At 36.1% G+C, this 17,219-nt stretch overlaps 1 pseudogene; it reads left to right on the top strand.

The window, feature by feature from the left end:
• The first annotated feature begins 16,799 nt into the window (after positions 1 to 16,799).
• On the top strand, positions 16,800 to 16,918 carry LOC112473968 (annotated as a pseudogene).
• Positions 16,919 to 17,219: the final 301 nt, after the last annotated feature.

The following is a 17,219-nucleotide window of genomic DNA, read 5'->3' as shown; positions in this document are numbered from 1 at the left end:
AAACTATTTAACATTTCATAACCTACAAAATTTTAGACATTTGAAGGAAGAAAATATTTATATACTACCTATTAACGTTGTGAGGAGCTAGAGTTCCATAAAGGTTAGAGAATGTCATTCTATCTCACGAGTTCTGTCCAACAGCTCCACACAGTAAAGAAATCAAAATTGGAAATGAGTCACTGGTAAGGTATGGTCCTTTCTCTATTCCTACTCCTTGGCAGTAAAAAAGAAAGGGTACAGATTTTAATATCCTGTGGAAAAGAAAGCTGGAGATTAAATGTAAAGGGAGATGGTAGGCAGCAAAATGAAATTTCATGGTCTGGGAGCATTTACTGTACTGTTGAGAAATGTAACTTTTTTTTTTTTGCTGTAAGTAGTAAGATTTGTAATCCTCTTAACATTCTAGAGTCACAAATTGGGACAGAAATACTGCAATTTAGCACATAGGAACCATGCATAGATAGGAATATTTTATTAAGTTAAGCAACCTGAAATTAATAGCACTTCCTCCAATATTCACAGTTTAATTACATCCAGTTTTGGCATTTTGAACACTGTCATTATTGCAATTCTGTTTTATCTTTCCTTATTCAAAATGACACATAAAATATGCACACTTAATATATTTGAGATATTAGAGTGACCTAAACATTAACTACCATTCCACATACATGTATGGACAGGTATTTTGTCTAAAACAAAATCAGTGTGCATCTAAACTGACTACAGGAAAATTTTATTTCCTTTATTTCTAATTATTTTTAAGTGGTGGAAATATGACTTTTATGATCCTAATGAAAGTCTTCTAGTTTTCTGGCATTTTAGAAGTTATTTTAAGCTTTTCTTAAATTTCACCTCTTTGGAAAGAGAGGAAATAAATAAAAGTTATTAATAATGTGAATTATATTGTCATGGCAACAATTTTTTCCCGGTACTCTACTCTTACACAACTATTAACCCCTAGTCTCTATTAATTATTCAACAGAAATGTTGTGGTAGGGAAAAAATTGTCTATCATCAAAAAGGACATGATCCTCTATGTACATTCAAATTATTTATCCAAGATGAAAATAGCTTTTCTGTCCTAAAATGATTATAATTTGCGTTTTTCATATTTTCTTCTTTGTTGTTTTTTATTCTTATGGGATATGAATCACTGAGATCAAAATTTACCATCCTGGCTGAAGAATTAACTTGAGATTTGCGACAGAGACAGTTAATTGTAAATCAAACTTTGTGCTCTTGTTTCCATAAGTTTTGCTGGGAAGTGGCCTCATTATCAGGAATGTTTCCCAGTCTACCTTGCATTGAGGTGAGACCAGGTGTTTTATTCTCACATGTGAGATATGAGAGAGGATGATGTGTTTTATTTTCATGCCAATGTATTTGTGAGCTAGATATGCTTCCCCCATGTTGCTTTACCTTCCCCCAGGGGGGATGCAAAGAACATTGAGGCTTCTGGAGATTAGGAGGAGGCACAGAATGAAACGAACTTGCATCTTCAAAGCATCTCCTGGAGGACAGCCCCCACTGACCAAGAACACCTGCACAGGTGTGTTACATTAGAGAAAAATAAATCTCTGTTGGCTCAAGCCACTGAAATTCTAATGCAAATTTTATAGTAGCAGGTATTGCAACACTACCTATTATATGATATCTCACTAGGTAATTTATCCAAAAATTCATTAAATGCATTAGGAAATATTAGTCATAGTTGCATACATTTGTCTATTAAAAACAAACAGGTTTTATTGTACCTGGTAGATGGCCAAAACCAATGAATGACTGTTGTTCTCCTGTGCCATTTTTAGGTTGTGGGCTTCTAATGCTCATGCAGTTTTAAATCCAATAATGTTAGTTTTGGGTACCAAATTAACAAAATTAATTAAAGTTTTGATCCCAAAGCAAGACTCACAAATTTTACTTATCTTAAACTAATCATTGTTAAGGGGACAAAAGAATTACTGGCTAAAATTTCTTACAAAGAGAAAAATCTTACAAGGTGAACAATTTTTCAGTACAATTTCTTGGTCCCTAAAGCAAGAATTCACATTTGTTTAATGAAATTCAGCCCATTTTCCAGCCTTTCTGCATCCTAATTACTTTGTCCTCTTGGTTAGCTCACCTTATCTAAGTCCTTCCTGAGTCATTGAATAAAATGTTAAATAGGCTAGAAAAGGGCTGAAGAAAGAATTATGTAGTGCGATATAAGAGAATTTCCACAAACTTGACCCCAATCAACCCATCAGTTCCACACATTGCTATACCATTGGGCAGGTGTATCTATCTCCATCTAAAATTTTGCCTGTGATCCACCATTTTCAGGGCCCTTTTTGTGAATGTTCCAGAGGATTTATGAATCTTTATCTCTTCGTAGCTCCCACAAATGACATTTGCCAACTAATTCATCAATAAACATAATCTCTCTGGCATTCAGCCTCTTTTTTGTGTGTGTTGAAGAATTGTGTAACTTGGGCCATATTTTTCTGAGATCATTCTTAAACTTGGGGTCAATTGCACTTTACTGGACATTTAAAAATACACAGAACTTAATTGCTGACTGCTGTTCTAGCTTCTGGTAATAAATATTTTGTTATATTTGCTGTTTTTGAAGCTTGCTTTGTACATCTAACACTGGTGTAGTTTGCTTGGGCTACCATGACAAACTACCACAAACTGGGTGGCTCAAAGGACAGATTTATTTTCTCACAGTTCAAGGCTAGAAGTCTAAGATTAAGGTGTCAGCAGGTTTGCTTTCTTCTGAGTTCTCTCTCTTTGGCTTGCAGATGGCCACCTTCTGGCTGTGTCCTCACATGATCTTTCTTCTGCTTGCATCCTGGGATCTCTTTGTGTGTCCTAAACTCATTTTCTCATAAGGACACCAGTCAGATTGGATTAGGGCCCACTCTAAGGGCCTCATTTTACCTTAACCACTTCTTTAAAGGTTCTGTCTCCAAATTCAGTCACATTCTGAGGTTCTGAGGGTTAGGGCTTCAACACATGAATTTTGGTGGACACAAATCAACACACAACAAATATCTTAAGCCTGAGGGTGTCCAATGAACATATTATAAGTCAGTGTTTCCCATAGGTAGTTTTTAAATCATCTATATCAGAATTATATTTTAATATGCAAATTCTGAAGAGTCTATTCTAAATGTTGTGTATGAAAATAACTCAGGATATGGCTGGGGAAACTTCATTTAAAAAATATCGGTTGTGATTCTTATGTACATTATTTAAGTTAGAAAACAACCACTATAAACCATGAGATTTTTCTTTATGGTCTAAACAAAGGTTGGGGGTGGGCAGGGTAAAGGTTAAATGAGTCTTTTGGTATTGAGTTAGTTACTCATGTCTAAATATGACCGTGATGACTATACACTGTCTCTCAAACTCAATCCTCTCTTTCTCGTTGTAATTGATAACTTTTGGGGGATGAGGCCATTGCCTGTGTGCTGCTGCTATGGTAACCCAGAGAGACCTGCAAGCTGGGCTGAGAGGATAGAGAAGCTCTGAGTGGGGCCTGTGCTGGTTGCCACCCAAGGAGACTGCATGGTCTGCTAACAGGTCGGATTCAGTCTTAGCAGAACTCTACTCCCAAGGGGACAAGAATGTTTTCTGGAAAATAGCATATCACCATGCAAGGGAAAGGAGTGATTAGAGGAAAATCAGAACACCACCCTCCCCCAATTTCCACCAATCACTCAATAACAAGCAGGCTTAGCCAATTCTTGATTTTCAGAACTTGAGCAACTTAAGGAAAGTGGTATCTGATTGTTTGGAAGACTGATCGGCTGTGCGTGAGGTACCTTTGGGCTTGTCTCCAATTCGTCCCCTTCTCAAGTGTCTAGGGTTGGTATAAACAGCAATATTAAGGAAGGAATCTTTGTATACCCTACCTATAGGAAGTCTGCTATATAGTCTGATTTGATGTCATTAATATAAAAAAAAAATACTTGAGTTCAAATCCTGACTTGTTACTTCCCATCTTGATGACTTTGGGTTAGTCATGGTTTCTGAGAGGTAGCGCCTTATTCTCTCATTGTTATTAGTGGTAGTGCAGGGTGGGGGTGAATGATGGTTGGCTTAGATGTTTATCTTTTTCCTGTTTATTTTTTTTTTAATAAAGATAATTATTTTAGAGCAGTTTTTGATTCACAGTAAAATGGAAAGTACAGATTTCCCATGTGCCCCCTACACCGACACGGGCACAGACTCCCTTCTTATCAACATCTCCCCACAGTTGTTACAGTCGTTACAATTGATGAGCCTACAGTGACACGTCCTTATCACTGTAAGTCCAAAGTTTTTGTTAGGTTTCACTCTTGGTGTTGCATATTCTGAGGGTTTGGACCAATGTACAATGACATGTATCTTTCATTACAGTATCCTACAGAGTATTTTTACTTAAAGGTCTAAGACGTTCTGATGCCAAATACTTACTTCGGAATGTGTTAGAGGTAGTGTCTTAACTAGGATTCCCTACAAACAGAGTCAGTAAAACAGACAGAACAAAGGACAAAGGAAAGTGTTATCCATCTGTCAGACTGCTTCTCTGAGCTACTGACTGGGGCCTGGTTCTGCCTGGACTTGCTGAGAAACCTTAGGAAATGCAGCTCAGAACATTCCCCCAGTAATAAAAGGAGGAAACTCTTATCCGCTTGCTCTTACTTCATTGGTTAAAAAAGACTCCATGGGCATTTACTTCACACACATACACACACACACACGCAAACACACACACACACACAAACACACATGCACACTTTACCTGCTAAGGTATGAAAAAAGAAGCCCCAGGACAGTAAGTAGGAGCTGCTTCACTAGCTTCAGGCAGGAGCTGGACCTGCCAGGGAGAAGCCACTGGAAGCCTGACAGAAATGTGTCCCCATAGCCATGGCTGGAGTAAAAGGAAGTCAGACGAAGTGGTGCAGCAGCAGGACTTCCTGTAAGGTTGTACCCTTATTCTGTACCAGGTTTCCCATTAAGCATGGTTATGTGGACATGACATAGAAGCGCTTTCTTAGAAATATTCCTTGACCTCAGAGAGCAAGTCAGGGAAAACTAGTATATTTGAAGCGAATCGGAGAGTATTAAAGACAACGCAGACTGTAAGTTTTAGTGCCAGAACTGATGGAAGCTAAAGCGGTCTAGGGAACACTCGTGGAAACGGGACACTCAGCTGGCCCTGAGACGATGAGTCACACTTCTTACTCACTCTGCCGGTTTCCAGTGTTCGTCTGGGAATAATAACAACTGATCTTCATATGCTTACATAGGAATTTATAGTTTACACATAGCTTTCACACACACGAACACATTTTAAAGAACATTTTAAAAACATTAGTTTCTTGATATACACAGGGAAACCGAGGCTTAATTAAATCGAATGACTTGCTAATTTTACATTCAGTAAATGGAAGGACCAGCACTAGAACAAGGGCAGTGAACTTCTAGGACAGTAAACTTTCAATAACATAATCTTATAGGAAAGAATTAGGTACAAGAGTCAAAGGCATGTCTTGAATATGGAATTTGGCAATTCTCATTCAGCAAAATATGTGTAGACTGTACTGGATGGAGTAAAGCGTGCTCCAAGGTATCCACTCTAGTGTTTCTAGAACTTGCCACAGTCTTGGGAATATAATAAACACTCAGTTAACATTAGTAATTTTTGTTGCTATCATTCCATAGGTCTAAGGCATGTTCTAAATGCCTGGGTAAAATAACCTAAAGAAGATGCATAAAGATAAAAATGAGAAAGATTGGGCAAATATAATCTTCTAATTAAGAAGAACTGGCACATTTTCTACTTTTGCACAGGCTAGGGGAAATGGGGAAAATCCATTTTTAGTTCTTTAACATGACTAAATGTGGATGGTCTGGATTTTAATTCATAGTGGCAGTTTTCAGCTTCTCAGTCTTTTCAACTATCCGATAACCATTTATTGTTTCTAATAAGCTAAAATCATTGTAAATCTGACTGTGAGGGGCACAAAGTCACTATCTTTAAGTTGTGGTTGACGATCAGACTAAGGAGTTAAGTCATGAACACATGGATTTCCAATCTAAGGCAGCAAGACAGTGCTGAGGGTGCCTTTCAGACATGTGTGAACAGCAGGAGTGAGACAGAATGATTAGCAACTGATTTGTGCTTTTCCTCTGGGATGTCATTGGAAGTCACCTGTGGTGACAATTGCTACTGGTCCCCTGGCCAGCTTTTAGCAGAGCCTGCAGCACTGCCCTGTTCAAGTACATTGAATTTGGCCTATTTGAAGAAATGTTATCTGGGCCATGACCAAGTTGGCGTTCTTTCATCCTGGCATTGGCCCTGAGGAGCTCTGTACAGGAGTCCACACTGGCTCCTAAATCTAGAGGCAGAAGAGTGATGAAAGAAGAATATTTTGAAAAAAAAAAAAACTGTATAGGTCAGAGCTCCCATTGAAATATGAATTCACAGAGGCTTGGCTATTTATGGCAAAAAGAAAAATCTGTGAATAAATAAAGAGCGTTTTGAAATTCCTCTCTTATTTAGTGGTTGTAAATACTAAGCCTGACTCAGATTTTTAGGGGGAAAAAAAGATGGTATAGAATGGTAAAGAAGAGAATTTTATTACTGGCTAAAGAATATAGAATGGCAAAGGGTAAATTATATAAGGCTTCAACACTGATCTCAATTGACAGACAAAAATATATCCTAGTATTTAATTTCTATTTTTGCTTTTTAAAAAATTTACTAATTGTCAACAAACAGAAACATATATATTCTATTTAAAGAATTTCCTATCCTAATATTACTTTAAATTTGTAACTTTGACTCATGCTTCTTTCACTTTGGACTCATATGTCTTCACTCCAAGTAAAAATCTCAAATATTATGTAGGGAGAAATTAAGCAGAGTGATATTGACCAGACATCCTTCTAAAATTCTCAGGATTCTTAATTGTTAAGAAACACCTAATTTCTATATTAATAATGTGGGCGAGATTAGTCTTCAAGTTCATTTTGGCCATGACTGTTGCTGCCAGCCTACAGATGGCAGCAAACTTACACATCATTGCCAGAGTGTAACCTTTCAGTTCCTACTTCTGATTACTCTTTCCTGTTGGTTTTTTTCATTATACAAACAAGTGATATATTATTATTATATAATATAATGAAGAGAAAGCCGTAGCTTTACTAGGACATATTTAAGAAACCATTAGAAAATTAAGGAAAAATCAAAACAAAATGAAAAGAAAAATACTTGGAATTAAGATTGGCAAAAGACAAGAAAATTGGTATTATAGTCGAAACTTGCTTTTTGTATTTAATGTCACTAAGTGGAAACTTGGGTACTTTTTTATTAGGCCATTTGGCGTAATATGTTCTTTAGCATTGTCAAAACTGAGAGATGGTGTCCTATTGTATAGTTTAATGATGTCAATAAAGCCTTTGTGAGCTAAAATAAGATGTTTATCAGGAAATATAACCAAAATGCCTAAAAGAATAGGTAGCAATGACAAATTAGCCATAATGTTAAGTTTTAGTATGTAAGAATCATCACTGAGCATTCTAGGACCATGGTGCTATTATCTGATGCCCCGTCTAAAGAATCATTACTGCTAAAGAGAGATTTAGTTCAATTTATTGATGGCAAGGCCATTAAACCTTGGATATCAGTTGTATTCTGTGCCTCGAATTTCTTAGCAGAGAATGGATTTCTAATGGGGAATAATAGGAGATAATGAAGATAAAAACAATTACTGAAACTAAGGTCCAGTGATTACCAACACATCAATATTTGCATTTTAGGCCCCAAGGAAATGCACAGAGGACATCTGCCTTATTAGCAAGACTTCATGAACCATAAAGGATTTTGTTTTGCATCATTCATTGTTTAACAAAATGTCACGGGATCTAGGCCTATTTGCCTTTTTAAGCCACCTGTCTCCTGGCAGAAACAGGTGTGGTATGCACAAGTAATGTTCTCAGAGTAAAGAAGCACTGACCAAAGAAAAGCCATGAGAGAAATATGCTTACAACGGAGAAGCTAAAAAAATGACAGCTTGGCCGTTAGCACGTGACTATGGGTTATATGACCCTTCTTTGTTTTTAGCACCTGTTGAGGCTAAGAATTTGAGCTCTAAATGTGATGTTAGACTAGTCAGGTATCAACCTCCTAAACTGATATTACTGAATGATATACTATTGGATGATAATTATCATACTTTTATTATATCCAAGTGCAGATCTGTCATTCTTTTATTTATGAGACTTTTTCTTTAAGTGAACTTTAAATTGACTCAACCACCCATTGCCCTCATGTCTTATTCAATGCAAGGATATCAGGGCAATCACAGAATAGATGTAATATATACATATATATATACACAATTTAATACTTAATGTTTCTGTGTTTAAAAAAGCTTCTGGTACACTAAATGTAGTTGATAAATAATGGCTATTATTATTATTTTTTGTAAATCTGTTGGATATAGCCAATTAAAAATATAGCATCATTGCTAAAATACTGTAAGCACTTTGAAAATTGCAGCAACTTAATAAATTCTCTTGGAATATTTATTGATTGAAAGAAGTTTACTTATGGAGCATCTCTTATGAATCAGGGTATATGTAAGGTTTTTCACATGTTACATAGTCAGAGAAACAACTTTATAAAATAGAATTAATCACATGTAGTTTACAGGTGAAGTCACTGAGAGTTAAGTTTACTTTTATAAAGCCACAGAGATGGAAAGTAAAACATCAAGTGTTCAATCCCCAGATCTGCCTTGATGGCATACTACAGGGCATTGGAGAGAGGTCGCCAACTCAGAAGCCTCCAGGAATGAAGAATCTGCATGTTACAGATTAAACCAGGTAGAGGAAAGTGTTTGGTGGTGCTGAACTCCAATTTGGGGTAATTAATCAAGGAATGGTGAAGCCTTATGTGAATTGGAACAGAGGGGTCTCAGATTAAAACGGTCCTTGTCACTTGGCTCTGTAATGTTGACCTGGAGTTGGGATTTTCTTTTCCGCCACATTGCCCAATTTTTAATTTTTAGCAATTAATTTGAATGTGGCCAAAAAATTAAATAAAAAGAAATGAAAACTTCTGCTTTAGAGGGAGATTCTGACTCACTTCCATTTCCAAAGTAAAAAGAATACTAATATGAAAAAACAAAAAAGCATGAATACAATTGGCAGACTTGACCAAAGAGAGAAGTTTAAGTAGAAAAAGTAAAAGAAGTCTATATTGAGATAAAAACAAGCAAGCAAACAAACAAACAAACAAACACCAGTAACTCTCCTTTGGTAATTTTTTTCAACTTTTTATTTCTTTCTTTGATTTATTTTTCTTTTCTTATTTACTTATAGTTCTGAATGAGTAAAAAGAACTATAACTTGTCTAGGTCAGAATTTAGATAGGTCAGAACAGATTCCTGGGGCTTAGAGATGTTTTATGTAATATAGGAAGAACTAAGACTAGACTATCAGAAATCATTTTTTCTTTTAATTAGGAAGGTACTTTTCTTGTATGAACTTCTGTTCTTTTGTGTGTATAATGAAGACTTGGAATTCATTACAGGCAAATAAAAAGACAGATGAGAATGCTTAGCAATTCCAAAGCCCCATTTTCACAACTCACCATTTAAGTTCATTTACTTGGCTGGCATTGAAGAAAGGGTCCTGTGGTCAGTGGTTAGGTCATGACAATTAAGAACATGCCTGTTTCTGTTGATTCTCTGATTGATTTGGTCAATACTGAAGATCCATCCAATAATTTTAATCAAACTTTGAGGACCACAGCTAGAGTCAGTGGTGAAGAGCCAACCACAAAGAATCTCTTGCTTATTTCAAATTAGAGTTCCTTAAATACATATTATGTCTAATGATTATATCTAGGACGATCATGTACTATCACTTTATAAGTTCTTTAGTTCTTTCTTCAAGGGATTCTGTATTTGAAAGATTATTCAACCAAACAAATGCGTGTAAAAAAAATACAAGTAACTAATTTTGCATGTATCAAAGACAGATATAACTGAGTATGCTATAAAAGTAGTAATTCTCAAGTTATATTAAATTTTCTTGTTTAATTAGGTATAGTTGACCCTTGGGTTTGAATTGTGTGGGTCCACTTATATGCTTAATTTTTTCAATAAATACTGTGAATGCATATACTCTTTCTTATGATTTTCTTAATAACATTTTCTTTTCTCTAGCTCACTCTGTTGTAAGAATACAGTGTATAATGCTATATACTTACAAAATATGTGTTAATCAACTGTTTATGTTATTGGTAAGGCTTCCAGTCAACAGTAGTTTCTTAGTAGTTAAGTTTTGGGGCATTCAAAAGTTATATACAATTTTCAGTGGTGCTGGGGGGTCAGTGCCCCTAACATTCATGCTGTTCAAGGGTCAACTGGACTTGATATTTATTCTGTGCTTTTTTGTCATTTTTTAAAAATAAGCAGTGCTTTCCTTAGATAATAACTTGAAGACCATAGAATGAGAAGAATTTCTGTGATTCATAATTTAGACATCAAACTTTGTATATAACTCTTTTATTCTCAGAAATACTTTTTGATAACTTTGGTAAGTTTCATCCTCTAAGAAGGCTATGGTTCATTTGATTCTATGCACTCATGATTATGTTTTCCTATTTTCTGATGGCCACGATGAAACACTACATTTCAAAGAGACTTATATCTTGGTGAATACACAGAATTAGTTCTAGTTTGTATAAAGTGGGTAAAGCGGTTACATACCACATTTTGAACTGGTCCTAAATTCTCCATGAGATTCTTTTCTTCATTTGCCATGTTACTCTCTGTTAGCCAAATGTAGAGATTCATCACAAAACTTTGTGGTTCCAAGGGACAACAATCTCTAGACTGCTTTGGATGTGTGAGGAATATGTCATATAATTATATTGTATTAATTTCCTGAGCGTTCAAGATTTACCCGTATCAGTACTTAGTGTTACTCACCTTGATTAATGGAGCTTCTGTCATTTTTTTACTCATTCTGCTTTCCTCAAGGGCGTGAAAGAAAACCCACATTTTAAAATCAACTCTGGACTCCACCAGCATTCATGTGATAATATTTCTGATGTTCAGAGTCTGAAACTGTGAAAGGACAGATCTTTGTATCATCTCCATTTTACAGGCAAGAGATCTAGGGCTTCAATAGATTGAATGGATTTTGATCAAAGTCATGAAGCTAATAATTGATATAAGTGGAACCCCTATCCAGGTCTGTTGGATCCAAATCTTGGCCTTCTGCACCTAGATCATTATATTAATTATGAAAGCTGTGTTGTAAAAATCTTGTATCTCAGACTTCAAGGCTGGATGTGATCAACTAATTAATGCCAATGGAAGAGAGTCATTATCATCCACTATCCACTGAAAAAACAACTGCTTTGCATTTTAACCTTCTGAACACATGGCCCATTTGTATCTCTTTTAATCTAATGAGAAGAAAGTTAGACGACAACATATTGATTATAAGAAATGAACAAAATGATCATGGAAAACACAAGAGCAGCAGAAAAGATGTCTCATATCAAGTTATTCCTGTTTTGATTTTATGTGAAACTAACCTGACTCATATTAATCTTCCTTATCTATTTTCAGATAGTTTCAAATTTTAATTTTGCATAAAACACTGGTAAACAAGCTTTTTTTTTTTTTTTTTACATTGGATAAGAATACAAAACTTGGAACAATCACTGTCAAATTTAGCAGTATATATGTTCATATATACATACACACATATATATATACATACATATATATATATCAAAGAAGAATACTTTACTTTTTTGAAAATTAAATTCATTTCTTTGAATATTTATGTTAAAATCCATTCTTTAATAATTCTATCTGAATCTGTTGACAAGGACATCAAATAAAGGATATATTGTATCTCCATCTGGAACATAGTGCATAATGCATGTTCAAAATTGTTTGCTGAGTGAATGAATGGATGAATGAATGAATAAAATAATGTTTCTCAGTCTGGAAACCCTCATTATAAACCAGCAGAGAGAGTCAAGTGACATTTTTGTTTTTAATAGTTTTATAAATTTGAAAGAAAGTGAATATTTCTCCACAACATTGTTGCTCTAGATTAACTAAACCACCATGTTTTTTTTCCCTTTGCCTGGATAGGATAAAATCAATGTGCCATGTTGGATGCCTCATGCTGTCCGAAAACTGAGTGACACTTATCTGTCTGATTAAAAGGAGGAAATTGATTAGCCATTACATAATCAATGTAGTTTAATAGAAAATACTTTTCCAGGGGCAATTTATAAAAGGAGGCAGTAAACTGTATTATTATTGGTGGTTGAATAGCAACTGCATTAAAAAAATAAATAATTAAGAAAATAAGGACCAGTGCTTCATTTAACAGATATGTCTGATAATGCCTAAGAAACTACTGAGTTTATGTGCTTTGGATAGTTCTCTATTAAAAAGGCATAAAAGTAAGTAAATTTATGGTTAAGTCCAGGAGAACACATACTTAGTTTGATTCAGTCCAAGAGTTGATTCTATTTTTTTTATTAGTGTTGCCAGGCATTATTCTGTTCATTTCTATGAACTTTCTTCTATTGTTTGACTTGAAAGGCAGTCCTATAAAACAATAAGAGCTTTTTTTCCACTAAAGGTGAACTAAGTATTCACATTCCCAATCAACCCGTAATTCCCAAATTAAGCATGCCAACATTATATCTTATAGTTGGTAGATTCTCTCTCTCTCTCTTTTTTTCCCCTGAATTATGCATCCCCTTGGGAACTGTAAAGCTTGGTATAAATCTGGAAATCTCACAGAAACAGAATCTCATGAAATTTTCAGGCCTCCATGCCTTGATCAAGTTGAAAATATGCTGGCACAGCCAGCATCAGCTCCAGCCAAGTCATGGATATGGAGAGGGGCCCAGCAGTATGAAATGCAAAGCAACTTTAGAAAGTAAGTTCAAAGTGGTTTCAAAACTTCCCAGAAATGGTGCCATAATTTCTGGGCAGTGGCTCAGGTATGAAAGTTCTTATTTCAAATGAATCTGTCCAGTAATTCCTGGCACAACAATTCTAAATGGAAGGGATGCAAAGCTCCCTTTTTCCTGAAGGTCACCCAAGAATATTATTCTCTCCAACATAAATATTACTCTTCGGTTCTCATTCACTAGGAAATGAGGTACCAGAAATTAGATTTTACCTGTCTCTTTAATGAAGATAATCAACAATTATTAGGGGCCTCATTTTGTCATTTTCTGTATGAGACAGTTTATAAATGTTTTCCCATTTAATCCTCATGAAACTCTTTTGATGTAAATATTATTATTCTTATGTCACTGCAGGGGCTCAGAGAGATGAAGGAACTTACCCAAGGTTACACATCAAAGAGTGTTAGAGCTGAGATTCAAACCTAACTCTGACATGAAATCCCAAACCCTCTCAGTATACCAAGAATTTGCTTTGTAAATTGCTTTAAATTTTTGGAATATAATGTATTTTTGAAAGGTATTCTTATTTTTTAGTTTATTCCTAAAATATCTATGTAATTTCCTTTCACTATGAGAGACTACAATAGCTCAAATTCCATTTCAACCAAGTTTGCCGAACTCAAGGCTCTGCATGTTAATAAACAAAAGTTGAAGAATTATTTAAGCCTTGTAATTTCTAAATGATTTTACTAGTCTTATTCAAAGCTGAAAGAAAATAATTCATACAATGATCACCAATCTCAAATGGAAATTTTTTTTTTTTTTGTATTTTCCTGGGTGTCTTGGACAACTTCAGAGCTAGCTTCCTGCAGTCCATTTAACAAAAATAAAACAAAATGAAAATGAAGTTTAAAGCCAATAAAAAAAAGGAGAAAAAATTGTTGGGCTCATGGAGATGTAAGAATGGATGCAAGTGGCAAATGGAGCTTGGGAGATAATGACCAAATATGTATGAGAGTTAGTAATACTCCACACTGCCTCCCCCGGCCCCTCAGAAAACCTTATCACCCTTACATCATCAATCTTTACCTTTGCTCCAGGTAGTTAGTTCTAATTGGCCATAGGCTTATTATGTGTGATTCTAAGAATAGGGGTTCCATTCATGAAGCATGGAATTTGCTGGCATTGCGATTAATTTCTAAGGCAACATCCTGATGCTATGAGTTGCAATTAAATTGCTGGAGTTTCATGGGAGCTTAGCAGGACAAAAGGCCCACCTAAATTTAAAAGGGAAGAAAGAAAGAAAGAAAGAGAGCGAGAGCGAGAGCGAGAGCAAGAAAGAAAGGAAAGAAAGAAAGGAAAGAAAGGAAGTAAGGAAAGAAAGAAAGAAGGAAAGAAAGAAAGAAAGAAAGAAAGAAAGAAAGAAAAGGAAGGAAGGAAGGAAGGAAGGAAGGAAGGAAGGAAGGAAGGAAGGAAGGAAGGAGGAAGGAAGGAAGGAAGGAAGGAAGAAAGAGAAAGAAAGAAAGAAGGATAACAACACACGAAGACTTAGACTTGGATGAATCCTGAGGAGCTACCTGTTCCAAATTCCATCATTTAGAACCGAGACCAGGAAAGTTAAGTAACTTTTCCAAGCTTACAAAGATGGTAGATGACTGAGCCAGTAGGCAAATTCATGATTATAATTTTAAAGCATACTTTCTTTAATGACTAGATACATTCTTTGGCTTTGAGCAATTAACTTCTCTAGGATTCCATTTTGTTACCTAGAAAACGAGGATGGTAACACCCAACTCATATGCATTAATGAGAAGCACATGACATGTATGTGACACATGGAGCTGAGGGCCTTGGCCACAGGGAGGCAGGGAAGCAGGGAGGCATCTCCGTAAGCCGAGGTTTGCAGCAATACTTGGAGCTTTAGCAGCAACAGTTCTCTTGTAGTAGAATTTAGGGGAGAAACGGTGCCTGAAATTCAGGCGTGAATGCTCAGCTGAGTACCCTTTCCAATAAACCATGTTTTAATTTCCTCAAACAAAACTCATTATTTGTGGAAGATCGTTTGGATAGTTTGGCAATATGCAACTTGAACTTACTGTTTTTATTAAAAGCTTACATATAATATTTTTTATGCATCATTTGTGACTGCCTTTCCAAGGAAAAAAAGAGCAACACACACATTTGGATTCAATTTCCGTATCTTCAGATGACTAACCACGTTATCTTCTGTGAATCATTTTGATCTCATGATCCTTTAAATTTCTCATCTTTAGGAAGGGGACAAGACGCTTCCCCGCCCAAAGTAAAAAATCATTGTAAGATTAACATTTTAAAATGAATGCGGACATGCTATTTAATCATAATGTGCTTCTCTTTCTGCTTTGAATGCCAAAGTTTCATCTGGCTAGCTGTCTCATAGAGTGGCTAGCTCCAAAACCATGAGCCTCTCGTGGAATCCTAGGCAACGTCCATATAGAGTTTGAGCCTCAATGTCCACATACATGTCACTGGGTTATTTTTTGAAATAAAAATACAGCATATGAATGAAGTGCCTGGTACATAGTACATTTAAGAAATTATAGATATTAAAATTATTTTTAGTAGACCCAAGAGGAAAGTCACAAAATAGTTATATCAGTCTTAACCTCTCAGTTACATGCAAGGCAGAGTAAAATTACCGTTTTACTTATCCCCAGTTTCTCTCCAATGTTTGAAATTGTTTTCTGGCATTCAGAAGTATCAATATATATGATTCTGAATTTCGATAGAACCATGAAATACACCTTTAGAATTTTTGAAATTTATAATAGTTAATAAGCTGGCTAGACTTATCTGCTAGAAAAAAATCTGCTTATTATAAAAAAAATCAGGAGGCATTTTGTGCCTACTACAGGAAGGCATGAGAGGTGTTCTGGCCAGGCCTGTTCCTATGGTAATAGCTGCAATCAAGCAGATGCCCCGGAGGCATTTAGCTATCACTGTCGTTGACTATTAGTGGCAGGGTGACATCGATCCACATGGACAACTTTATTCATGTCTCCAGCCAAAAACTTAATCACTCTGTTGATTCTTTCTCAGTCTAACAGGTAGCAAATGACAGTCATTTAAAACCTTCAACTTTGTAAGTCAATGTACTAGCGCTCAAAGAGAGACTGTGGGGACTAGTCAAACACTCTAGGTTCACTATGAATTAAGTTGTCATTCTTGAGGTTTACTCTCTCTTCTCTCTCTCTGTCTCCCCTTCCCCCCGACCCCCACCCGTGGTGTGTGTATGTGTGTGTGTTCTAGATGAGTGATGTGTGCTTGCTGTAGCAGGCACAGAAATGTCTTCCTAGTGCCCCATTCAAGGAAAGACTTGCTCCCCAGCAGTAGAGTGTGCATGATCAATAGACATCATCCAGCTCTCAGCAATTTCAAGGTCTGCCTCGGCTTCTGAGAGCTGCCTTTCTTAAGCTCACAGCTTTCGAGGATAATGACAATCTGTGGCTGAACCAGGCAGAGTTAAGAGTCTTATTCTAGAGCTGCCTACTGGGCTGGTTGAAGTTTCTCCAGGCTTTGTCAGGCCTTTGTCCCATCTTTCTTCCACCCTATTTCTTTCATAGGTGCTGGTTCCTAATCAACATCATACACCTTAGACTCCCCTTCTTCATCTGCACCTGGATAACTCAACCTACAACATAGAGGATGGTCCATTTTTGCAGGAAACAAATGGGATTTTGACCTAGATCACTTACAGCTCACCTGGCAATAAGGAATCAATTATTTGTGGCAGATGGAGCGCAGACAGCCTCTGGCACAAGGTGGCCTTCCAATTGGTAAAATTCACTTGTGGCAAATTGAGAGGGCATATAGGTGGGTTTACGGCCATGCCACCCTGAACAAGCCCGATCCCGTCTGATCTCGGAAGCTAAGCAAGGTTGGGCCTGGTTAGTGCTTGGATGGGAGACCGCCTAGGAAGACCAGGTGCTGTAGGTGTAAAAAATAAAAAAAAATAAGGGATTGTAAACTGACAAGTTCCTTGTAATCTGTGAGGTCAACCAAGAGTTGCCTTGCCTAAAAAAAATTAAAATTAAAAAATAAAGAAGGGAATATGCTTCTGGCCATGAAATATCAGGCAATTGAGATATATGAAGAAAAGAGTAGCTGTAAGGATAAGACTTTAAGTTGTTATTGCTAAACACCATTGTTCTTCTACATAAAAATAACTGAAAGGCTGATGGAATAGCATAGAACCGAATGTCTGGTATGAAACAGAGGGCATCTTTGTATGTATACA

The sequence above is a fragment of the Pteropus alecto genome, unplaced genomic scaffold, assembly GCF_000325575.1.
Source record: "Pteropus alecto unplaced genomic scaffold, ASM32557v1 scaffold8, whole genome shotgun sequence".
Taxonomy (NCBI): Eukaryota; Metazoa; Chordata; class Mammalia; order Chiroptera; family Pteropodidae; genus Pteropus; species Pteropus alecto.
Note: the sequence above shows the minus strand (reverse complement) of the source record. Positions and strands in the feature narration are given on the sequence as shown.